Here is a 26,663-nt window from a genome sequence, read left to right on the forward strand (position 1 = left end):
TGGGGGCAGGGTGGAACTTGAAACTAAACTTCAAACACTTCTTCCTGTCTGGACAGCCATTCCCTGTCCCCCTCATCCTGTGTCGCACGCCCCCACACACCCTTGAAGATTCTATGACCTCTGGATGCCCTGGGGCCAAGCCCTCCTCTCTATCCCCATAGCAACCATTCTCAACACACAGAATTACACCCGGGGTTCCTTGTCTGTCACTGAGATTATTCTTGAGGGCAATATTGCTTTTGTTTGACACTCAACCTCTGTAGCCCAGCTCCTCCGTGCAAACAGGCTGTTTCTGAAGTTTGACCTGAACCCAAATATTTCTCCTAATATAACAATAGGACAAAAGACAAGGGCTTGGAATTGGGGTGCGAGGTGCTTTTGCTGAAGGCTTAGGAGCAATGCCTGGGGCCCTTTTTAGATGCCCCCCATGGAGACTTGACAGACTGGGCGAGAGCAGATTGCCCAGCCTCGAGGTCTTCCCCACCTCTCCCACAAAGCCCATTCCCCTGACTTAATGTGTTAATGTTAATGTGTTGTCCCCCCACCCCTATCGTGTGTGTGTGTGTGTGTGTGTGTGTGTGTGTGTGTGTGTGTGTGTTGTGAGTGCATGCTCACATATCTATGAGGGTATCGAGGTGAGAGGAGGGTATTGAATATACTGCTACATCATTCATTCTTCACTTTATTCCCTCGAGACAGGATTTCTCATTGACCGTGGAGCTAGGCTGGTACCAGCAAACCCCAGCAATCCTCCAGACTCCACTCCCCACAGCAATGAAGTTCTAGGGGGACAAGTCTTGCCTGGCTTTTCACAAGGATGCCAGGGATTCGAACTCAGGTCTTCAAACTTGCAGAGAAAGCACTCTTGCCACTGAACAATCTCCTAGGTACCTTGCTGACTTCAGTCTCTTCTGCAGACCCACAGTGCATGCCTTCCCCACCTCGTCTGTGGCCTTGTTTTTGCTGGATATGACCCTTAAGGTATGTCTTAATCATAGCAGCTAGCCCCAGACAGCACATTCTGTGTGGTCAACACTTACAAATCTGGATATGCATCCGGACAGTCTCAGCGACCACACATCTCTGTTATGATACCGCCTCTGCCGCAGATGGGATGGAGGCACACTAAGGTTTAGTATATTGTCCAAAGTCGTACAGACAAGCTGTAGAGCCCAGCTTCAAACCCACAAAGCCTAGTTTCAGAATCCATGCCTTTGACCATTACAAGGGAAAAATCCCTCAAGGGTCACTTTCTCAGCTACTCCCACAGATTCAACCCATGGAACCCAGCACAGGTGTCAAGAATCTCAGAAATCCCTTAAAGAACAGCATCTAGTCTAGACTTATCACACCCCTGGCAATGTCATAATTTAGGTTAGGAGCCACGTGGCTTGTGGCTTCAAAGGCCTACTAGCTCTTCCTGTCATGCGTATTCAGCTGCGGTGGCCAAGGCTGCAGACCACATCTTAGAGCCTTCTTCACTGTCTGCCCCTTCTTCATAACATCTACCATCTGCTTCATAACAAAAGAAGCAAGCAGCTACACTTCTCCCCACTTGTGAGCATGTATGTGAATTCATGCATGCATGTGTGCATGTGTTCACCAGTGGAGACGCGGCAGAGGCTGTGGGGGCTGGAGTTGGGCCAGCCTAAAAGACTTTCAGCTGAGCCTTTCCAGGGTTGCCCTCAGTCTAAACTGTGGATGCCAGCAGAGGTGCAGGATGGGGCTGAGGGACTTCAGTTAGAAGTGACCTTGGAGGGGCCGAGCACTGGGGACTGTACTGTCCTCCTGCCTTAGGTAGGGTGGGGGAAGGATCCATGGCCTCACAAATCAAGCAAGATTTACACAGATAATCGCTGCTCTTTCGCTCCCCAACAGTTCCTAGGACAGAGGAAGCAGGGAGCAAGAACTGGACCTCCTGGGACACATGAATTAAGTCTTGGGTAGCAGGAAATTCTGAGCAGCCCTTTCCCAGGGCGCAACACAGCGGAGCCTTAGGGATTGCTTTGTATTACCCAGTATGCTCCTGTTGGGGGTGCCTTGGCTGTCATCTGCAAGCGGGTTCTCATGTTCTTCTGTCACGACGGCAAACTGACCCTCAACAGCATGTTGAAGACACAAATGTTCTCACCAAGCCGCTGGCTGCGGGGGCCGGGCACAGCCCTGCCCACCCCCACCCCCACTGAAATAGAAGCCAGCGATTTAAGCAGGCTGGAAGGAAAGCCGGCTGCTTCCAGTTAGTTCACGGCATGGGCCTCCTGTCGGGGGCCAGCCGGTGAGACACCGGTGTGGGCTGAGGTTTTCATGTGGATTTGAGAAGGTTCCCACTGATCTGAATGTCATGGCTGCTCTGGTATTTAAAGTTGAAATTCCTTGATTCGGGTCAACTATTTTGTGCACAGCAGACCTGATGACAGTCTGTGGGGAAATGGCTAAGAAGGAACACTAAAGAGACATGACAGATCTTCAAACAAAGCGACCAGAGTTGGCCTAGTCGCTGTGGTCATCGGCAGGGTTAGCCAAGACATTTTTTTCTTGCTTGGAAATTTCCCTTTGGAAATCCAGCACTGGCTGGACCCTCTTGCCAGCCTGAAGAGGAGCGAGGGTTTGTATTGCTGAAGGTGGATTTGATTTGGGGAATTTTATCACAAAGAATTCATAACCAAATCTAGTGATCCCCCTCCAGAACCAAGTCTGCCGGTACCATTTGGGAACTGAAACCAAAAAGCACAATTATTAGGTAATGTATCTATTTTTTTTCCTGTGCTAGTTCTGGGGAGCTCTAGAGAAAAAGAGGGAGAGAGAGAGGGAGAGAGAGAGAGAGAGAGAGAGAGAGAGAGAGAGAGAGAATTCAGTTGAGTGACACACTTCCCAACGTTTTTATAACAATTTCGAAGGCTCAGAATTTTTTTAAAACAGTCTTTCTACTGGAAAACCATACACATTTATGTTAAAGATTCCTTCCCCTCTTAAATAACCTGTGGGTTTGTGGGGGTTTAAGCTTATTAACCCGCACTGTTTTCTTGTATTAATCATAGGCCATTAATTTATTTCAACAGTCCTACCACTGCGCCTGTGTTTTCCCTGGCGGCGGTCCAGTTCCTGAATGTACTGCCGAGCAAGGAGCAGGCAGTTTATCATAACACAGGGCTGAGATTATTGTTGAGAAAAGCAGGAGGGGGCGTGGGGGTGCTACAAGTGCACCACCAGCCAGGACTGGAATTCACTCTGGGCTTCCTGGCTCTCCAGTGATGGCGCCTGTCGTGAGATCATTCCGCTGTGATTGGCTGAGCACTAAACCTTGCCTGGCATTAGACTTAGCTTCTGAGGAGGGTTAAAGAGGAGAATACGGTTGCCATGCCACCAACAGTAAACACAACGGTCAACCTACAATTTAGGTTAACTATGAATGAGGCCCATCACAAACTTTTAAAACCTACCTAAAGTATTCTCAATTTTTTTTTGTTGTTGTTGTTTTGTTTTATTTATTAGTGTTTGATTGCAGGTGTGAACACTGTAAATAGCACTGTGGTTGGTGGTGTCATCTTGCCACATCAATAGGTTGGACTTACCCATGGGGGAAGGAGAGGCAGGTACCAAGAAAGAGGCAAACAGGCAGCTGTCAGGTGACAGCATGGACAAAGCCAGAGGAAAAACCCCGAGTGAGTGGTGTTTGAGAAACAGTTCTCAGAGAATGGTATTGGGAAGGAGCCCGTATTGATGAAGAATCTTCAGCTGCCCTTGAGTGCTTTTTCTTACTAACAAGCTCCCAGCCAGGCCCCTAGAGCTGGGTGGGTTCTGTGTATGGGGTTACAGAATTAGGTGAGGCATTAATCACAAACATGAATCAGCCTTGTTCTTTGCTTCTGGGTATGCAGTGGGGGGCGGGGAGGGAGGGTGGGGGGCAGGCCCCTCACTGTATGAACAGGAAATCATACTGGGGGGAAACTTGAAGCCAGCCATTTCTCACCAGAGCCAAGCCGTTACCTGCACCTAGAGATTACAGGGGAATTTATGATGTTACACAGGAAGAGAATCCCCTCTGTGTGGCAGGCAGGAAGAGGACCAATCTTATGGGATAGGTGGCCTCTTAGGTTCCACTAGGGCTGTGACCACCAGGAAAGGTCTTATTTCACAACCCCCACCCGGGCTCTGTGACTCCTCCTGGGCCCAAGTCTGTCTAGGTCAGAAACTGGCATGGGCTGCTATTTCTGTTCACATTGGTTCTCAGTCCAGGATGGTTAGCGTACACAGAAAACCCACTTCACATCCAAACCAGCGGGTCTGGGTTAGGTCCTATGGTTCTACCAAAACTCCTTCCTTCCCCAGCCTTCTTCCGGAATACCCCACACCCTCAGCCAGTCCACCCACTTGAGCTCAGAGCCTCCACTCACCACCTAGCACTTGAAGAGTAACTGTCACCTTTAAACACTGGCTGCGATGTCTTTCTCTGCTGTTTGAGGGAACCCTGTTGGCACATTTTCAGTTTTTATCAGTGCCACCCCTGGGTCTCAACACGGATGGGGCTGCATGACCTTCTAAGGAAAGCTACGACTCAGCCACGCCATCAGAACCCTTAGTCACCAGCAGTTCCGGTAAAGAAAAGGCCCCAAGCTCCTCAGAGGGTCTCCAGTCTCCCCAACACCTTTGTAAATCTAAGTGTGGGTCAGTACCGAAATATGTTCCCTTTTCTCCTTCCTCCCCGCTCCTTCTCTTCCTCCCTCTTTCCTCCTTCTTTTACTTAAATCAATAAAGTTATTACAATGCAAGTAATTCATCAGAAAACTTCAGTGCCTCTGACTTGTAGGTCAAGACCACTACTGTTCGAGGAAGTCTATTTAACTCTGTATGTATTTGAATGCTACATCTATGTAGCAAAGGGAGCCTGGGTGTTGCTTTTGTGGTTTGTTTTGTTTTTCCTTCTGCCCCAAGAAAGTTTCATCTGGAAAACAGGCACTAGAGAGTGCTAGAACCAACAGGTTTTTGTTGTTTTGTTTTATAATCAAAACCAAATGCAAGGCAGGCCCATACCTTCCGTGCAAACAAAAGTGAACATGAGCAGTTGATCTAGAAGGGAGAATTCCCCATGGGGGCAGGATGGTCTCGCATCCAGTGAGCAAGGGAGAGATAAAAACACAAAGGGAAGGCATTGAATGTTCAAGGAGCTTTTGGCCCTTCCTAGAAAACTGATCTGGATGGGAAAGGGTCCAGGCGACAACATGTGTGAACAGACACGGATGTGTGCCTGTTTAACGTGGACACACATACGTCGGAAGTCATGCACACAAATACCCCTCAAAGTCAAAGCCACTTGATAGCTACAAAGCCTGGGTGTATATTAGGCCAAGGCAAATGGAAACAGAAAAAAAGAACATACACATTTACATGCTCACCTGAGGTGTGGGTAAGCAAGCATGTTGTCCAATGCTGTAACACATCAGCAGGCCATGACCCTGTCCTGGAGGCAGTCTTTCAATGCAATTGCTCCTCAGACCTGTTTTTACTTTCAGTGTGATTAAACACATTAGCAGGCCAGGCTGACCACGATTATTGGGGTGATTGGAGTTGACATATTCTAAAGGGAGGAGAGCAAGTGGTACCCACGAGGACCTAAGCAGGGTGGGTGAGAAGACAGGGGTGAGCCATCAGGGTTAGGGGTCCTGGGCATAAGCACTGAAGCTGTGATGAACATCTGTACTTCAAAGTGTTCAAGGCCTCAGGAGTCAAATCCCCCGGCCACCTCCACGCAGCTGGCAGTTTTGGATGTGGTCACCCTTGCCTCAAGCTAAGCATGCTGTCTGCAGAACACCCTGGGGTGATCATGGGGGAGGTCCTGCAAGCTGTAATCTCAGCTCCTCTGTTGGCTGAGGCAGGAGGTGTACTAGTTCAAGATCTATCTGCTACAGAGTGAGTTCAAGGGCAGCTTTGGTGGGGTGGGGGGGCATATAGCTTTATGGTAGAGTGCTTGTCCAGTTTGTGGACAAGCTAGCTCCAACACACACACACACACACACACACACACACACACACACACACACACAGTAATCATATCATTCAGGAGGCTGAGGGGAAAAGAATGTGAATATGAGGCTAGACTAGGTTACATATACATTGAGTTCCAAGTCATCTAAAGCTACTACACACAGAGATATGGGAGAGAGGGGGAAGGGAAGGAGGGAGAGAAGGAGGGAAGCAAACAGACTACAAAATCAAAGTCATGCTAGACTCTTCAAAAACCCTGTGGCTTGGAAGTCCAGGTCACCACAGCAGAGCATATGTTAGATGCAGGACTCTGGACTACGTAACAGCTGACGGATGTCAAGCGACCACACCTGTTTCCCAGACAAATGAAAAGTACAAAACCGTGTCACATTCCCCTCTATGACTCCAGGGAAGGAATTGGTTTGGTACTTATCTTCCTCAGGGTTACTATGACCGTGATGAAACAACATACCCAAAAGAAACTTGGAGACGAAAGGCATTATTCGGTTTACCCTTCCACATCGCTGTTCATCATCGAAGGAAGTCAGGCCAGGAACTCAAACAGGGCAGGAACCTGCAGGCAGGAGCTGATGCAGCAGCCATGCCTACAGGCTTGTCTGCTTGCCGCTGGATCTTCTGGAGACCGTTCTCAATGGAGCTCCCTCCTCTCCGATGACTCCAGCACGTGTCAAGGTGACATAAAACCATCCCAGCGTGGTGCTTGTGAAGGATGAGTTAAAAACACGAATGAACACTTCTCTTCAAAAGGTGGACATCACTTTTCTAAGACTTCAGTCAGTTTTCCAAATCTTTCCTACTTATATGTCAAGGGTGTCGTCTAGCTCTTCAGACGGCCCCAAATGTAACAGCCCTTAGTTAAGGGCCTTGAGATTCCTAGAACGCCCATGCAGACTGATGGCATGCTGAGCCAACATGTCTTAGACTCATGTTTGAGGACACACAGGAGGAGAATATAATGGCATTCTATATACATAGTGGCTGCCGGTAGCATTATACACTTACTAACTGCTCAGTCTCAAAACACGAACAACTTTCTCCACATGATGGACAGAGGCCTCTCCAGATAAATGCTGATTGGCTCCCAAGGGAGCGGGCTAGTGTCCAGGAACTCAACAGACCCTCAGGATGGAAAACTCTTGCAGAATGTCCACCAATGGGTCTGTAACCCAGAAGACATGGTGCTTCGTTAGCCACACAGGACATGAGCTAAGCAACATGCGATTGGAAGATTTATTAAGACAACTCCATGTAGCTAAAAAGGAGGTTCATTTTGGGGGGTAACTTACAGCTAGTAAAGGTAAGTTTTATGTTGTGCAGGATTAGAGGTTACAGGATCTGGGAGAGGTGAGGTGCAGTCCAGCTGGGTTCTCTGGAGAACTCCGCTCGACCTACCATCCAGCATCCAGGATCACCAGGAACCAAGAGAGCCAGCATATATGGATCTCAGGTCTTAAGGGCTCCCATCTTGGCCCCGCCTCAGGGAAGGTCATAGGTAGGTGTGACAGTTACTGGAAGCCTCACTGGGGGGTAGTACTTCCAGGTCAAAGCTGGAGCAGCTACCCACTACAATATGTAGCTTCCTCCCATGGACGTTTACAGCATGATCAATCCATGGAGAGTGATTTCCCAACCAGAAGAGGACCTGAGTGATTAAATATGGGAGAGAACAAACTGGTATATCCATACTGAGAGGCTGATGATCTTGGAGAGTAAGGGAGATGGATCTGTGAAAGAGCAGGGCAGATGGGTTGGTTACACCTGGGAGAGGTGACCGCTCCCTGTCACTGGGCTAGAGGTTTGGTGTTGACAGCCAAGGAGTCAGCGCTGCTACCATCACGCTCCAGTTTCATGTGCAGACAAGCGCTATCCACATTACCTGAGTGTTGTGCAGGATTAGAGGTTGGCAAGGGCAGTCAGCAACAATGTGAGGTCAGGATTCTGAGTGGAGCAGGCTGTGAGGTTCTTTTTTTGTCCCATTTTTCCCTAAACTTTTTCTTTGGAGTTTTTTATCTGAGAAGCAAGAGAACATCCTTGGGGGGTGACTTCTTCAAGTGCTGAGAGAAGACAGGTACCTCAGATTCTGAGTGTTGGGATTCTGCCACGCTCCAGCTGGATGACCACACATGAGCAGTTCAAGAGCTAGGCAAGGGGTCTTGCGTCTTACATCATCAGTGTGTGCTGGTGATTACATACTGCGCAGCCTGGTCATGCAATCTGCACATGCGTGGTGTAGCTCTGTAAGCCCACCTTCGCCTTAAAGAGCCGTGACTCAGACCCCACCCTCTCTCTCTCTGTTCTTTTCTCTCTTCCCCTCACCATCTTTCTCTCTCTCTCTGCACATGCTCCTTCCCCAGGCCTGGTTCTCTTGTCCCCCACCCTCACCCCTCTTCCTCCTAATAAAGCTCTGATACTGATACTGGGGTTTGTCGTGGCCGTGACCTTTCCAAGTGGTAACCAGTGCCAGTAACCAGCGCCGCTTACCATTCTTACACTGGAGACTTCGGACATGAGTTGTTCCTAGTTACGAAAGTCTCTGCAGACATAAATGGGGTCATTTCAGCCTGGACACAGTGCCTGGGGCTTAGCTGGGGAAAATGCCAACAGAGGGGAGCGGTTATCTGTGTTCTCTCTCTTGAATGTCCTTCCACAGCAGCAGGTGGTCTATCTATCCATAGAAAAGTGAAATCGTGTCCTGTCATTTCAAATGAAGGTTCTTCGCTTTTCTGATACTTCATCTATCACCTTTCACACCACACCTGACACAGAGCAGCCCCACACTGACCGAAGCTTGCTGAATGAGTGAATGAAGTGAGGTAGGACAAGAGGCAACTGTAAAGATGGAAAACAATTTGGAAATGATGAAAATGCATGGGAACAGTTTCTGCTACCTCTTACTCCTTAGGGATGTAAGGGTGAGTTTATCACGTGAATCGGGATTTTTCTTTTTAAAATAGGATTAATTTTTGTTTATGAGTGTGTGTGTGTGTGTTTGTGAGGGTGGCCTGGGAGTTTAGAAGAGGGTGTTGTAGCCCTCGAAGCTGAAGTCACAGGCGGCTTCAAGCTCCTGAAGTAGGTGCCAGTGTCACCAAACTCATGACACTGCGCCATTTCCTTCTCCAGCCCTCTTTATGAAGAATAGAGTCCTTAACTACACTACCCATGAGTTGTTACCATCTCACTTACAGATTCTTTTTACATATCCTCTTATACATCTGTTCTCTGTCCCCTCCCGTAATAGGACCAGACAGCACATCCAGCTGTGTGAGCTGATGTTTTCTCTTCAGAACATTCCATATTTCTGTCTCCAGGGTCAATAGATACCGTATGTGTTAAAGCCTAGGTGACAGCAAATGCCATGAGTAGGCTGACCCCAAATTACCACCAGTTGGGTGTGAGAGACCCTGGGGACAACTTCACTTAAGGGACAGAAGGAAGGGGATCCATGAGAGACTAGAAGATGGCCAGAAAGATGAGAGACAAGCATGAAGCAAGAATGGCACAGAAGCAGGGCTGGGGTGGGGTGGGGTGGGGGGAGGCTGCAGCAGGAGGAAGAAGTTGCTGGCTTATGGGTGGGGCTTATGGGTAGACCATGACTCAGCAGGAGGAAGTAGTCACTGGCTCATAGAGGAAGTAGGAAGTAGTCACTGGCTCATGAGAAAGGCTCATAGGCAGAATGTGACTCAGCAGGAGGGAGCTGACTGTGTTCTTTCCCACTGTCTCCATTTCCTCCTACTCTGAAATGAAGAGATTTGACCAGGTGATTGATGAATTCAAGTTTGCGTTATGAAAGACTATTAGTTAGGGCTGCATTTGGCTGCATTTGAGGAAGCCCAAACATTCAGTCACAACCAAAAAGATTTTATTTATTATTTTCGTCTCTTGTGGTCCAAGCTAGCCCTGACCCTCCTGCCTCCACTTACTGAAGGCTGAGGCTTCCTGCAGACACCACCCTGCTCAGCTCAGGATTTTATGTTGCTCAGTTGAGAAGCAATTTCGAGGTAGGTGGCAGTGACTGTAACTGGTCAAGGACAGCAAAGGCACACATCCCTCTGGGTGCTTGTTCTACTGTGATCAGTGGAAGAATGTCCACCCTGGGTTACATTTTGTTTTTGAGACTGGGCCTCTCTATTATGTATCTTTGGGTGTCCTAGAACTTGCTAACACACTGGTCTCTAACTCACAGCTACCCATCTACCTCTGCCTCTTGAATGCTGGGATTAAAGGCGCACACCACCATGCCTGGCCTCCTCAGACATTGAAGGTAGTTAGTTATTCTTCCTCTAAGCATGATGCCAACACTCCAAGAAAAAGATGGGAAGAAGGATGTACAGATCTCCCATGTTACCTGAGTCTGTCTATTTGCATGGAGTCCCACTCTACAAATTCTGCGTGTCGTTGCTCAGAACTCAATGGCATGGTTGCTCCTAAGGGTAGAAGAGCCTGGGAACAGGCATAGATCACTTATTCTGGCAAGGAGGATACTGGGGCTAGACACTAGGGAAGCAACAAGCAATATCCTCGTATATGCTGACCATGTGAGAAAAGTTTGCCTTGACCATTAACGGCACGTACCATTGTTAGATTGATGATATCTCCTGGTAAGGAACAAAGATATTAAAGCAATCCATTTGATTCTAACACAAGCAGGAAGTAAACAATAAATCGTAACCACTCTCGATCCTGGGTCTTCCACTTCCTCCCTCAGCCCCGCCTTGTGGGCGTGACCATTACCGAAGCCTCAATGGGGGTTGGAACTTCCAGGCCAAGGCTGGGATGGCTATCCACTACAGTAACCATTCCTGGGCCAGTTTTCCTCATAAAGTAGGTCAATTCCAGGTATCCCTGTCAGCTGAGCCTCTGAGTTCCAGCCCTTTCCTTACCAAGACAATCCTTTCATGCTTTTCACATTATCATTGTTATTAAATTCCACCTTGCAAAAATAATTGGAAAAATCCAAGCTCAGCAAATTGCGGAGAGTCTAGGCCATATCAGGTGAGCCCAGGGGACTGAATTTCTCTCTGCTGATGACAGACATGCTTGAATCTGTTTAATTGCCACACTTGAACAGCACTAGCAACTTTAGCTCTGAGTGACAGAGAGAGAAAGAGAAGCCTCATCACCAGTGCATTATGGGTCTGCAGGCTGGCCATGCTGCAGGGTAAGGCAGCTGCTAGTTCTGAGGTAAAAAGAGATTCTGAGGTACGGAAAAGTCGTTTGGTTACTGTAGTGCTATCTACTCCCAGAAGCCTCTGTTCTTGGCAGGCTGTCCTCCAGGTTGCCGCTCTTCAAATAGTGTGCTATTCAGATCAGTGGCTTAATCTTCTAAGTGTAACCTGAGCTTTATTTTTTGCTTGAGACAGGATCTTATGATGTAGCCCAGGCTGACCTAGAACTATTGAGTCCCCTGTCTCGGCTTCTCCAGGACTGGGTTTACAGGTATGTGCCACTCAATGCAGCCTGCACCATATACAACCATCTGCAGATACCAGAATTGATGGTGTCTCCTCCAGCCGCGTCGTGTCTCTGCCCTGCTGCCCTACCCTCCACATCCCCATAATCATCCCTTTGTCAGGTCCACATGAGCACATGCCAGGAATAGTTCATCTAAATGAGCAACTGCTTTCTGGGAATTGGCCTGATGAAAGACAAGGAGTGTACCAAGCCTTGGCTGCAGGAAGAAAAGCCGGATTCTTTCCAGGGACCAGTGATGGACACACACCAAGATGAGGCTAAGTAGCTTCGGGCTCTTCACTGTTGCCCCATACTCTCTGCCAGGCACCCTTCCGCTGAGCATGGAAGATGGCTCTGGGGAAATTCCAGTCTGTAATTCATTTAAGCAGCATAAACAGTGCTCCCGCTCCAGAGGAGTTTGTCCTGAACAAGAGGCTCTTGAGATCTTCTTGGGGGTCCTGATGTTCACATAACTCGTCAACACTGGGATTGGGAGATGTATGGCACAGCAGACTCTGATCCTCAAGGCCACTGGAAAAGAGTGAGCTGTGCTATTCTCTCATCTTGGGCTTTCATCCATAAAGTGACTTTGGACAGCTCTGAGAAGCTACAAAGATATTGTAGCATTGCCACAAACATTTGATGCAAATTTCTTTGTCTTAAAAAAACAACAACAACAATGCATCAGGAAATGAAATATATCACATGTTGACCCACCAAAGACTGCCAGTGTGTTCATTATCATGCCGTGGAAACGCGGCATGCATACCTCAGGGTAAAGCTGTCTTGCAGCCTGCTTAAGAGAAGAACCCTTAGATTGCAAGGAAAGCTATCTTAACAACAAAACACATCTTACCACGTGCAACTCATTATCCAAATGAAGATTTCTTCCTCAACATTGCACAACCAACGATTCCAGAAATACACTGGACACAGGGGCAAACCTGGCTGCTCACATCCATTTTTTTTTTCCACTTCGGAAGGTCATTAAAAATGCCTTATCAGAGTGATTGATTAACCTACAATTGAACTTCATAACTTCAATAAACTGCTCCTTATCTAATGGAGTGTGTGTCCCCAAATGCAGTTTCTATTACTCAAATGTTTGAAAGGCATCAGGGCAGAGGTTACAAAGGGGCCTCAGCTGTGATTCGGGTTCCTGGTTGAGCACTTACTGTGAGTCAGGAATCATCAAGACAGGAATTCCCACAGGCGCACTGCAAGGCCGCAGTGGGCACAGGAGGTTTGAGGGGAGCTGGTCAAAGTTACCTCACACCCACCTAGTGGCTGGTCAGTATCCACTAACTGGAAAAACCAGGCACTGGAAGGTGTACAGCTGTGTTCTAGATTGCTGTAAAGCCAGAGGCCCATAAGGGAACAAGAGCAAAGGAGCCATCACAGCAGCAGCCAGTGAGTAGAGGAGGCCAGTTGCAGCAAAGTGTTTACAGGAAAGTCAGATACTGTGCAAGAGATGAACAGATCCTTAGCCAGTTGCAAGAGAAAAAAATCTCAGCTGGTAAAATGCAGTCCTTAATCCGAGCTTCAACACTTGCTGTGTTTAGGCCCAGGGACAGAGCCTTGGACCCTGCTGCTAGGGCGCTCGCTTACCATGAATAACATGTGCTTGGGGATACAATGATTTCAGTAACACTGCTTGAAGGGAATACACCTTTTCAGCTTAAAATGCATAAGGTCAAGGTGAAAATAAGGATTTTGATATTCCCTCATCCCTGCCTCATCACCTACAGTGAAGGCACCAGTTCCCTGGATGCGCAAGGACTGTGACCTTCACCCTTCCCTGCCTGTCACGTACAGTGGAGGTGGATCGTCTCATCCTGCGTTGGAATAACCTGGAGAAGCTGTTAAACAGGGGGCTACAACCAGGTCTCAGCAATCCCGATTCCACAGGATCAGCAGGAGGACAAAGACTGTTCATTTAAGAAGGTCCTGAGTGAGACTACTGGTGTACAAACGGCGTTGAGTAGCACCGACATAAACATCGACAGGACACGTGGCATCTCTGCAGGAGAGGGACTGCAGAAGACAGTCTCTTGGTGTCTCCTTCGTCATCAGCTGTGGGAGGTAAGGGAAGCCTGGGACCGGGATCCACAGAGGCCACGGTTCCAGTCTCTGTCTTGGCTTCCAAACAGAGAATAAAACGCAGGGAACGGTGAGATTACGGCAAGAGCACCGGACCTTTTCAAATGAGCACGGCAATGAAAAGGGGTTCAGATGTAAAGAATGAAAAGTGGGCCCGGCGGTGGTGGCGCACGCCTTTAATCCCAGCACTCGGGAGGCAGAGCCAGGCGGATCTCTGTGAGTTCGAGGCCAGCCTGCTCTACTACTGAGTGAGATCCAGGAAAGGCACAAAGCTACACAGAGAAACCCTGTCTTGAAAAAACCAAAAATAATCTAAAGATTGGGGCGGTCACACTGTGGCTATCCAAGCAGTACCCTGTGGTGCTTTTTCTTTTTTTTTTTCTTTTGAGCTGAGGATGAACCCAGGGCCTTGCTCTTGCTAGGCAAGCCCTCTACCACTGAGCTAAATCCCCAACCCCCTGTGGTGCTTTCTAGAAAGCTTTGTTGTGAGGAAGGATACCCCTGTGAGGCCAAGAGCAAACTCGGTCAGTGATTGCAAACAGAGCCAGGCTCACACATGCAGTCACACTACTTACTCTTTTTTTAAAAAAAAACACAGCTCCTGTTCTGCCCAGGATGAAACCCTTTCTGTAGCAAAGACACCAAGATTTCCTCCCTGTCTGTGACTGGTTTAAAAAGCTGTACTGGAACAGAGCCTCCTGGGTAGCCACCATCCTCTGTTGTAGTGGCTAGGAAGAAATGGTCCAAACAATTGTTGGGCAACCTGATGAGAGCAACCCCGTCATTTTTCAATCTGCTGTTCATAGCCTGTGTTAGCCCCGTGAAAAGAGACAGACAGATGTCTTACAGGGCAGAGTGTCGTGGCTTCAATTGGGAAATTGTGTGACTCATTCCCATAAACTGATTAAAATATTTTCTTTCTTTCATAATTTAGCCACAAGCATTAATTAAAGCATCAAAGAATATGTATTTGGAACTATAAAATCTTCATAATGAGCCAAAGCAAAAGGAACCACTGTTGAGGCTCTGCGTCTTGGAAAATGCATTTTCAAGTAACGGTATTGGAGTTAGACATTTTCCTTCAGCAAAGTCAAACTCCAAAAAGGGAAACAGAAGCTCAGGCGAGAACCAAATTGCTTTTAGGAATTTCCTACGGAAGGTGGTTTGATTTCCACAGAAGTGGCAGCCTAGACTGCTCTGGATGAGTGACGGGTATTGGCGTGTGAGAGATAGTCCTCAACCATAAAAAATATTACAAAAGCTTATTCTGAGTTGGTGTTAAGAAGGGAAAATGCATCTTCTCACAGAAATAAGTGGGTACATGTGATGGAGAAAGGGCCAGTGTGGTTATGCATATGGCTGCTCTGCAGGCAAATGAGCTAAATATAGGCAAGACTGCTCACCTGAGAAAGCAGGCAGGGATCCTAGAACAAAGGTCTGTTGGGAGCAACTGACCCCTACATAAGCTCTGCTTTTTCCCGAGCCCTGGGGTATTGGTTAAAAGTAGGTTGTTTTTTTTTTTTTCAATAATTGTGTGTGTGTGTGTGTGTGTGTGTGTGTGTGTGTGTGTGTGTGTGTGTTCATGTGTGGGGGCACAGTCACAGTCATGTCATGGTGCACACATGGAGGACAATGGACAACCTTCAGGGTTAGTCTTTGGCTCATCTTGTGTGAGAATGGTCTCCTCACCGTGTGAGCCAGGCTGGCCGGTCCTGATGTAGCTGGAATCTTTTCTGCCTCTGCCTTCCATCTCTCTGTAAAGCTGCAGTGGGGTTACAGACACTTGTGTAGCTGTGTTTGACTTTGACCTGGTCCTGGGATTCAGGCCGTTAGGCTTGCTGTTACCCACTGACTAGTCTCCACAGTCCCAGTATGACCACATTTCTAATGTGAATCCTCAATACCGCAAGTCCTGCTGTCCCGCTGAGACGGGGGATGTAATGAACAAGACTGAAAGACGCTGTCCTTCGGCACTGGATCTTAGTGGAGAGGATCAACTCCTCAGAAAGAATGACAGATGAAAGCATGTAAGGCTATAGGTGCACCTGGCTCAAACCTGAGGTATCAAGGAACGCTTCTCAGAAGAAAATGAGCAATCTAACACCTGAGAGACGTAAACAGTGGACTCACAGATGAAGACTCAGAGGGTTCAAAGAGAAGTGCTCTCCAAAACAGGGATTTGCACACACAAAATCCCCAGGACACTCGCATCAACCTGTGGGGCAGGAAGAAATGGGAGGATTCCCTCTTAGAAGAGACAAGGTGGTTTCCATTCTGAAAAACGTTGCCTGCTATGTACATGGTGTTCAGCTTAGTAGGGAAGCCCGTGCTAAACACAGACACCAGGGGCAGGCTTGGACACTGTGTGTGTCTTCCCAAGGGCATCCAGGAAGCCAAGGATGTCACAAGCAGGAAGGAGTCACGATGATCAAGGATTCTGAGCAAATGGGATAGGCCAAAGCCTGCAGCTTCCGGTCCACTCTGTCAAAACATCACTCGTGATTTGGACAAAGCTAGTTTCCCAGCAGGGCTGAGAAGCCAGACGGAGCAGGTAGAGGGAAGGAATGACGCCCCTCACATGTACAGGGAACAGCTCTTCCAGAATAGCTGAGCCAGCCAAGCAAGGCTGGGTGAGAGGTGACTTTAGAGAGATGCTCTGTGCCTTGTTTGTTTAGGTGGCAGATAAAAGGAGGCAGTGGAGAGACAGGAAGGAAGTGTAAGAGAAAGGGGGAAAGGAACTATAGTGAGGTGCAGTGGTTTGAACATGTCTGGCCCCCACACACTCATGTGTTTGAACGCTTGGTCCATAGGGAATGGCACTGTTAGGAGCTTCAGCCTTGTTGGAGGAAGTGCGTCACTGTGGAGGCGGGCTCTAAGGTCTCCTATGTTTAAGCCATGCCCACTGTGGCACACAGTCTTTTCTGCTGCCTGCCAATCCAGATGTAGGACCCTCAGCTCCTGCTCCAGCACCGTGTCTGCCTGCACGCTGCCACGCTTCTCACCATGATGATAATGGACAAAACCACTGAAACTGTAAGCCAGGACCAATCCAATGCTTTCCTTTACAAAAGCTGCCATGGTCATGGTGTCTCTTCACAGCAATAGAACTCCCAACTCCGATGGGAGGTTACCAAGGAGACAGTGATGAGTGCCCTGAATGCAGGGGCAAGACCAGGCCCCAGAAGGAAGAAAGGTGGTGGCGTGGAGGTGGCCCAGTGGACTTAGAGATTTGGTCCATTTATGGGCTCCCTTCACATGGAGGAAGGCAGAGTGATCCTCTGAGAGTGAGGAGGGGATGGAAAGCTAGACGCCATGGCCAAACATTCTGATTCACCCTTTCTTTGGACTCTTCCCGCTCTCCATTGATCCCTGTTGCCTCTATCTCCAAGCAGTACTCTTCCCGCCCTGCTCACCACCGAGCTCCATTTCCTAGATGTTCAATATCTCTGGATTTCTGTCTAGCTGACCAGATTTTTAAAAGAAAGCAAGCCGACGAAATGGGTTTGTGCTACGGTTACCCTGACCTATGTCTCACAACCCCATTTGAGCCATTTCTGTTGGCTAAGCAGCCCTAATTCCAAAAGTTTCAGACTGAAGAATAGAGTGACTAGCTTAAGGACAGTGAGCCAGACCAGAAATCTGGAGTTCACCTCCAAGGGCATCTTTCACCCACAAACTAATCCAAGGACCATCGTCAAGAAGGTAAGATGCTCTGCGGGCCTTTGAATGCTGAGAAACCACCATGCAGCCAGCTGTACAGTGGCTATGGAAATTTCAGGATGTTCTCTCCTTCCAATCCAGGCCCTGACAGGGCTCATAATCTAGATATCATATCTCCTAAAATGACCACTGCATTTCACACACACACACACACATACACACACACACACACACACACACACTCACAACCAGGGTAAACTGGGCCTTTCCCCCAGTGTAGCAGCTCCCACTATGTGGAGTTCACACAGTAGGACACTCAGATGTAAAGCAATACCTCACATTCAGCTGGATTTGACCTCGTGAATGGTGGCTTCCCATGGTAATAACACTCGGCGGTAGGTCGGCGCTACTTTTTCTCATGTCACCGAAGCCTTGGCCACTGGAACTACTGAAGCATGCTTGGGTTGCAGAAAATAGTTCTGTGAGCTGTAAGTAAAAGTGTGGGCATGCTGCAGGTCCCTGGGCCCGGGAGTGCACTAACACACACACACACACACACACACAACCCTGTTTAGTGACCCTGACCTCCACCTGCTGTGTGGACTCAGCCTCAGATGTCAAGGTTGGAGTCAGAAACTCTTTTAAAAAAATATAATGTATTCCCCCCTCCTCGAAGAACTACTAGCTACTGATGGATTGTGGGAGAGGGACAGCCACTGTCTCCATTGGGCAGTTCCAAACCCACGGCTACACAAATAAGCCTGATTAAACTTGGTGGTTCACCAAATAGAATAAAAAGACGTAATGTGGAAAAGGACCCATCTGGAGGAATAGGGGGTAGGGGGTTGATGGGGTGGGAAGCTAAAGGGGGTGAAATGAGAGAAACCAGAATGTATTATATACAGGCATGACATTATCAGAAAACACATTTTAAAAACTACTACACTACAACAACAAATAATAATGTGTTTGGTGGGTTTAGAAAAACACTGCCATCGTAAAGGTTTGGAAAACTCAAAAAGGCCTCATGACAAAATAAAAGTGATCAGGAATTCTAATTGGCTATTTCACAAAGATAATTACTGGGAACTATTTAGTGTTTCATTTTAGGGTTCGCTGCCCACCCCCCACGTACACTCGCCCCATCTTCATCCCTCCTTCCTATCCCTGTCCCCGTCTCCTCTCTGTCCATCGTTTTCTCGTTAGGGATTGTGTCCATCCACTTACTCACCCTGCCCCTTTTTCATTGAGCTAAATCAGGAAATGTAAAAGCTGTAACAGAAGCCTTTTATTTCCACCACCACCCCCATCTTTCCTTCCTCCTCTGCCAGTATTCCTTTATCTTGGAGTGTTTCCATTTTTATACAAGTTCAATTCAAAATGTAAAACAGTTTATGCTTTTCGAGTTTGATTTCCTCCCTACACTTGTTAAAACAGACCAGTCAAAGAAAAAATGTCCAGATTATGATAGATCCGCCTCCAAGTGCATCACGGCTTCAATTTAGAGTCTTAGGATAATGATCTGCCACCACATGTGGGTTATAACTTGAGGTTTCCATAAAAATGCAGCTTGATGAACCAATTCTGTCTGCCACAGTGCCAAGTAGCTGGCGTGTCTCTGCAAGTTCCAGGCCTGATGTTCGGCCTATGTGGTGAGGACAGCTTTCTCAGAAAGGCAAATAATGAGAAAAAGATCAGGGATGGGACTTCAGGTGTGGTCCCCTCCCTGGAGAGGTGTGTGCTCTCTGCTCTAGGAGCTTGCCTATAGGGAAGCATGTGCTTTAGAAAGTCATTATCTTATTTAAGCCTAACACTTGTCAGGGGAGCTGAGGTCAGCCACAAAGCCATTGGAAAAAAGGAGCTGGCTGCCACAGAAAGCAATTTCTTTGCAGGGGATGGAGGGTGGGGGGCGGGGTGTCAGTTTGAACAACTTGGCTTTTGAGTCCAGTGACCTCCTGAGACCAGGAGCCTGGAAAGATTAAACACAGAGCAAACTCAGGATGTAGCTGGCTCCCCCCTCTTCCACTCACTCCCAGCTCAAAACAAAAACAAAATCAGAAATGCTTTAAACCTCACCTCCTCCTCCTTCCCGGCCCCCTCAAACTGTCTGTTAGGCTTCTGCTTGGATTATTTTCATTAGGGTGTGTTTTTCTGATGGAAGGCCAGGCCCTTGTCTTTGTGGATTTGCGGAGTGCCATGTCTACTCACTGGTCTTTAGAAATTACAGACAGTAACAGGAATGTGGGAAGCTGGCAGCCCCACCTCGCAGCTTTCCTGCACTGAGGCTCTGCCCACGAGCCAGAATGGAATATTTTTATAAGGCAATACTGAAACATTTTAATCCCGAGAAACTAAAGGAAGCCTCCATTAACTGGATATAAACCAGAGCCGTGGTTGGCACAGGGTCGCTGCCACTTGCATGATTTGCTGGATGCCATGCTAACGAGGGTCTGTTCTGTGGTCAGAACAAAAGCAGCCTGTCCTTTCCAGGGAGTGAACCTCACTAAGCATGGCATGATGGGGCTGCGGGGGGGTTGGGGACAGGTGAGACTTCACATTGTCCTCTGTCCCCTCTGAGTCAGCCTCCTAGAGATCCAGAAGTTCCTTGGGCATGTTAACTTTCCTCTTGGGACAAACTTCTTGCTGTGCTCAACTCACAGGATACAGGAGCCAGGACAAAAAGGACCAGGTGTCAGAGAGACATAGACCTGGAGTGTTTGGATTGAGCTGGGGAGTACTACAGATCCCAGCACTGCAGGGCGGAAAAGAGGGGCAGAAACATGTCTCCCCTCCCCCCGCTTTCTTCTGTCCTTCCTCCTTCCCTCCCTACCTCCTTCTTTCCTTCCTTCTCTCCCTTTCCATCTCAAGCTTCTTCCTCCCCGCCTATTCTCAATTCTCCCTTCTCCTCCTTTCTCTCCCTCCTTCTCTCCAATCTTTCCTTTCTCTCAGCTAAATGTTGTAGTGAACTTGTGTGCTCCTCTCTTGAACCATAGGTGTGGCTTTATAAAGACGGAAACACCTTCAAAACAACAGTTGGAGATGTTGACATTGGCAATTGAGACCTGATATGTGAGGTGTGAGCTGGGCAGTGGGAAAGATGCCAGAGTCTTCATTACCAAACTCCCTGCCCCAGAAGTGTATGATGCCAGCTGAGCAGAGCAGGTTAGCGGGGACCTGCTGAGGCTTCCAAGGGCTCAGGGCCAGGCCAATATCCCCCACAGAGCGTATGTGTTCCTTCTTCCTATCAGGACACACACTGAAGAGGCCGGGACTGTCCTAAAAGCAAGCTTACAACCTCAGGGCAGCCCCTGTCACCTAGCCAGGCCCAGTTATGGCCCCACAAGAATGGGAAGATTTCTTTTGAAAGCCGAAGTATGTTGGATTGAAGAAATCAGGTGGCCCTGTGGTCATTGCATGAGGACACCAAAGTCCCCCCCGGGAAAGCACTGCTGTCCTGTCCCACAAAGCCACACTGGAAAGTTCCAGGCAGAGCCCTGGAGGACAGGAACTTTGGGGTTTCATTTCCATCTTTAGAGCCAAAAACTACAACAGCTCCCCAAATGCAAACCTCACAAAATCAGGCTTGAAAACTCACTGTCAAGTGTTCACTGTAGGATTGGTTCCAACTGCCCCTTGTTGAGGAAAAACAGTTAACAATATAAGTTTTTAAACAATTGTTACTATTATAAGAGATTTTTTTAAAAATGAGAACATTGTTCAATGTAGTCACATTTTCTTTCTAAAAATAGACACATAAAATGATTCACAGATGTCTATTTATGAGAAAAATAGTAAAGTATATAAACTACAATGTTCTTGAAGGAGGGCAGAGCCCCTCATTAGAAACTCTTCTGTAGAAAGCTCCCCAGCTCCTATTCCTGCCAGGAAACCCCAAGGCCCAGCGGGATTGGTGACACAGGGCAGAGAGCATGGGTGTTGGCTGGGCATGGGTGCTGGCTGTGCATAGGTGCTGGCTGTGCATGGGTGCTGGCTGTGCATGGGTGCTGGCTGTGCATGGGTGCTGGCTGTGCATGGGTGCTGGATGTACATGGGTGCTGCCTGTGCATGCATGCTGCCTGAGTATGCATGCTGGCACATAGGGCAGAGAGCATGGGCTTTGCCTGTGCATGGGTGCTGACTCTACTTTTGGCACCTGAGCCGACCAGAGCATAAGCAGAGATGAAGATATGAACGCTCAGCAGGGCACAGGCTGGCAGGAGTGGACCCTGCTGAAGCCTAGAGCTTCCTGAGGGACAAATCTCCATACCTGGTCTGCATCAGAATCACATAGAGCTCGTCATGGTAGTGGGCTCTTGTCATCTTAGCATTTGGAAGGCAGAAGCAGGAGGATTCTGAGTTAGAGAACAGACTGGACTATGTAGTAAAGCCCTAAGGGGTTGGGGAGGAAGATGGGCTGGGGGTGAGTCTGGAATACTAGTCAAGTGGAGATCTTGCCCCTAAGCTTGAAGCCTCAGTTCAGAAACATGAACATGGCACTTCTATTCCAGTTCATTCTACAACTCGGGGGACACACATTCTGCTTTCTGAAACACTCCTGAAGGGAAAACACTGGACTCATTTCTTACTCCTTTAGTCTGGACCTGAGTGGGAACCATTAGTGGTGGCCTAGGGGAGGGGGGCACAGCTACATCAGAATCCACAGCAGCCAGGGGCGAGAAATACGCTTTGGTTCTTCCACGATCTATACCTGCAGAGAGGAGTGATTTAGTCAAGGCCGCCAACTCTTACAGCTTTCTCTTTAATACTGGCAAAACCCAGTGCCGGGTGTGGCTTCAAGGAAATGTCCCTGTCCGGGTTCTGTTTGGGATTTCCCCCTGTCATCTGAATTCCCTGTATTCCACACCACGCCTTGAATTCTTTGGGTGGCATGCTTATATTAAAGTGTGAGTCGTCTTGCAAATGCTCAAAGTTGAGGGTTGAAATACCAAAACGTCATCAGCTAGATCTCAGTACGTTAATCCTTAACAACATGGAACACAGCGCGTTATCCTCTCCAGAGTACTTCACCACCATGGCTGGGCTGCAGGGCCACGACTGAACGCTCACTCCCGTAGTCTCCCTATGTCCCTGCTCTAACCACGCTGTAATCTGTTTTATGTGCCTCCGTGGGTCAGTGGTGGTATAAAATAGTGTTTATTTGCTTCTACTTTGTGGTAGCAGAATAATAACAATAAAATCCATCGAGACCACACTTTTTAGGCTCCAATGCAGCCTCCATGACATTTCCTGTATTACATTATCAAGTATCTCTGTGGAAAATGGGATTTTATTGCTTACCCATGCCGTGTCCCCCATGGTGCTCCTCCAGTGATCATACATCACTGTCAGAACATGCCTGTGAATCCAGATGGGCGGGAGAGAAGGGGGTTAACTGTTGACTAGCTCACTGTGCATCTCCTACAGCTCATAGTGCACTGAGTTCCGTGGTGAGCAACCCACTTTTCACTTAATCACGCCTGGATATTTTACCACATCAATTTCCAGGTTTTCCATCTACCATGATCTAGCATGCTAGAGTGTGTGTGAACAAGGGATGAAATTCTTTCAAAGAAAAGGTTTCTAACCCAGTTGGGAAAAAGAGAATCAGTGAGAGCCAGCCCAAGTTCCAGATGTTTCCTCTATTTCCAGCTGCTGTTGCTAGGTGCTGAATGCCCCCCCAAAGCCCATATGATGAGGGTTTGGTCTCCAATGAGTTGTGTTGGGAGATGGTGGGACTTTTAAAGACGACACCTACTGGGATATGCTAGGTCATTCAGGGTGTGTCTCTGACACCACCTGCTTCCCTAATTGTGAGGTAAAACGTTCGCTCTGCCATGAGCTGCTCCGCCTGAGGCGAAAGCAGAAGGCCTAACTGACCAGGGATGGGAAACGCCAAATTTGAATACAAACAACCTTCTCTCTTTCTGGGAAGACTATCTGAGTATCTAAGAGAAAGCTACCACACCTACTCCACTGTCTCCATGAGACAAGGCTGCCCATGACTCTGAAGTCCACGTTACAGGTCCAACCCCAAGCCTAGGAGGACACTCTCCTCAAATACTCAGTTCAACGAGCAGCCAACGGGCACTCAGAACACCCAGGCTGTGCAGCGGGTGCTCAGGCTATGTAGGGAAATGGGGAGCCGCTGACAGGTAGAAGATGGGGCCAGAGTTATGCCCTGTAAATATGAGATCAAAACGTCAACCTACAGATCCTACCAGGAAGAGCCATTGCCACAAAGTACGTAGTTCAAGAGAGGACACACCCGGAAAAAGAGATGCCAAGCGGGATTATCCTGCCTCTGGGGTTCACCTCCAATGTGTGTCTCGGGTTTTTCACCAATGTGTGGTAAGCCTGCTGGTATTTCTCTTCATATTCTTTTCTCAGGGCCAGATCAGTGGCTAATGCCATTAACTTCATTTCACAGAAAACAAAACCAAAAACCAGGGCCCATGTAAGAGGAGCAGGCAGCGACTCCTGGGGCTCTTTCAAAGCTGATGAGTCACACAAGGGATCAAATGACCAGGGTGTTTCTGGAATGAATTAGTAGTCGTTCACAGCGTTTCGGAAAGCTGTATCATGCAGAGCTATGCTGTCCTGTGACTCATTCCATTCGGGTCTGCTTGGAAAGAGAAGCGAAATTAGATAGTGTCTTAGTCTATCTTCTGTGTCTATAAGAGAGTGCCTGAGACTGAGTAATTTATAAAGAAAACGGGTTTGTTTTGGCTCGTGGTTCTGGGAGACTGGAAAGTCTACGGCAAGGCAGCTGTATCTGGCATTAAGTAGACGACTAGGGAAGGAGTGAGGTAACAAAGATCATCCAAGCCGAGACCAGGAGGCCAGAATGAACACAGGCTGCTGGAGAGGCTTCAGGGCGCTTCAGGTCCATGCTGGGAGGTGGGAGGAGTGATCAATGAGGCCAGTGGAGAAGGCAGTGCCAACTCAAGGAACCTGACTTCGTTCTTCCGGTATAGAGAGCCCTGGTTGACCTGATTTGGATTTAGGCTGTTATAGGGAGGGGTAAGCTAGTAAGTGCCCTTTTCTTCTAGTTTATTTTTGTAACGACATTTGCATAGTAAACATCCTTAGAGGCCTGAGCTCTTGTCTCTGGAGCAAGGGGAAAGCCACCCTATTTAAGCCCCATGGAAAGATCTGGGTTCCTTAGGCTTGGGTTTCTCTGCAGAAGCAGAGCATTAATAAATGTGTGGCATCTACCTGGGTCACCCCACAGTGCCTCTGTGGGACTCGGGAAACAGAGAGAATGTGAAAGTTTCCTGGCACAAGCTGGGAGTCTTGCATACTCTGTCTACATCCAGGAAGCTCCTAGCATTCAGGTTCATGTGTTGGTTTTCGAGTAGGGTGGAACTTCCGGTTCCCTTACGGTTCTCAGATCCATGGTTCTCAGACAGCTGTAGCTCCAATAGTTTGGAGGCTGTTGCAATGGTTCAATGAGGGGCTGAAATAACCTCATGTTATTTCACATAACCAAGAGTGTAAAAATACGAATGGACTCAAAAGATGCCAGAAATATTTAGAGACTTGACTGAGCTTGTGCTTTATAAGAACTTAGGAAGCCAGCATTATCAGTGCATCTTGAAACACGGGTTCTAAAGCCAGTTTGTATGTATGTATGTATATTAACAGACCAGTGCTGTGGCTGTAGCTCAGCTCCAGATTGCTTCCCACCGTGAATGAGGAACTGAGTTTGATCCTTAGCATTTATGGAAAAAAAAAAAAAAAAAAAACCCAACCCAACAACATTTAGAAAGTTCTGCCAACATTTTTAAGGTAAGCTTTAGCCCAGGCTTACTCAATATATAAAAATAAATCAAAGTATTTGTGTTAGTTTTGTTTGTTTGTTTGTTTGTTTGTTTGTTTTTAATCATTGTGACAATAACTCGAGAGAAGCAATTTAAAGGAAGGAATGTTTTATCTTCTTGGTTTCAGAGGTTTTTTTTCAACCACAGTGACTTGATCCCATTTCTCCTAGGCCCATGGTGAGGGTCAACCATGCGGTTAAGCAGACCCACTTACTTTATGATGGGCATGGAGCAGAGAGAAGTAACAGTGATGGTCAGAACTAAGATACACTCTTCAAAGGTACACACACCCCCACTCCCATGATCTACTTTCTCCAGCTTGTCCACATTCCCTAGAATACCAACACCTCCCCACAGGCTAATCACATTTTGAACCCATGATAAGCCATTTATAAGTCAGAGTCCTCCTGATTTCTGGAAATGTCCTCAGGGACATCCCAGGAATGCCCTTTGCTAATCTATCTGGGTGTCTCTCAACCTAATCAAGTCAATAATCAAGATCATTACAAAATCTAACCACAGCAGCAGGCTAAAGAAGAAAACACCCACATGATCATTTCAGTTGCAGTATAAAAAAGCACTTAACAAAATTCAAAACCCATTGAAAATAAAAACTCCTCAATGGAGGGAAACTTCCTTAAATTATTAAAGGACATTTACCAAAAGACTATAGCTGCATATAGTAGTTAAAAATGGAAATTTAGCCATGCAGCGATGGCAAATGCCTTTAATTCAAGCATTTGGGAGGCAGAGGCAGGTGGATCTCTGAGTTCCAGACTCTGAAGAGTGAGTTCCATACTAGAAGTCCTAGCTAAACAAATAAGACAAGAAAAATAAACAAAAGACATAGAAATCAGAAAAGAATAAGATGGTCATTGTAGACGGTATGATTGTGTGTTCAGGAAATCCTAAGGGGTCACTTAAAAACCTGGAACTAGTAAGCCAGACTAAGGGGCTGAAAGGCTCAAGGTCAAAGGCCTCATTTTCCATGGGTGCACACACTTCTATCTCAACGTTGCCTCACACTGGCACTCTCTCACAGCTTCTTACATGGTAAGGTCATAACTTGGTTTGTCAGTCACCACACTGGCCTTCCAGGTCTCTGAGAGCAGGAAGTAGTATGGCTCAGCCTCTCTTAGTTTACGTACTCAACACCTTCCCCACCACAAACTCCAAAGTTTGTATACTCATGAAGTGAGTGGGTTTCTCCTCCAAAAAACCATCTAGGGAAATCTCATGTCACCAGCTGTTTCCCAACCAAAGCTCCTCCTGATAAAGAAAAGGAGAAATTTATTTTCTCTCTTGGGTCACTTCTCTTTTGAGACTCGTTACTTTACCTCTGTATTTAGAAATATCCAAAATCTTTGATCAGCTAATGTCTGCTCATTTGTTTTCATCCAGTTATCTTAGGGAACAGCAGGAAAAGCAGCAGAAGTCGGTCCCGGATTTAGATGACAAACCCAGCATAATAGCACACATAGATCCCAGTATTGCCTCAGTCCTTGTGTTAACAAGACAATTGTGTATAATCTCACGCTCATGATAAATGACAGCTCAGCTCCATACCAGAGAAACTGCCGCCTGGCCTGACAAGGAACGACACTCTTGCAAATGAAAAAAAATTATAAC

At 47.5% G+C, this 26,663-nt stretch overlaps 1 pseudogene; it reads left to right on the forward strand.

The window, feature by feature from the left end:
* Positions 1 to 2,249: 2,249 nt before the first annotated feature.
* LOC118596571 overlaps positions 2,250 to 26,663 on the forward strand; it is a 29,104-nt pseudogene continuing 4,690 nt past the window's right edge.

This window comes from Onychomys torridus, chromosome 15 (assembly GCF_903995425.1).
Source record: "Onychomys torridus chromosome 15, mOncTor1.1, whole genome shotgun sequence".
NCBI lineage: Eukaryota > Metazoa > Chordata > Mammalia > Rodentia > Cricetidae > Onychomys > Onychomys torridus.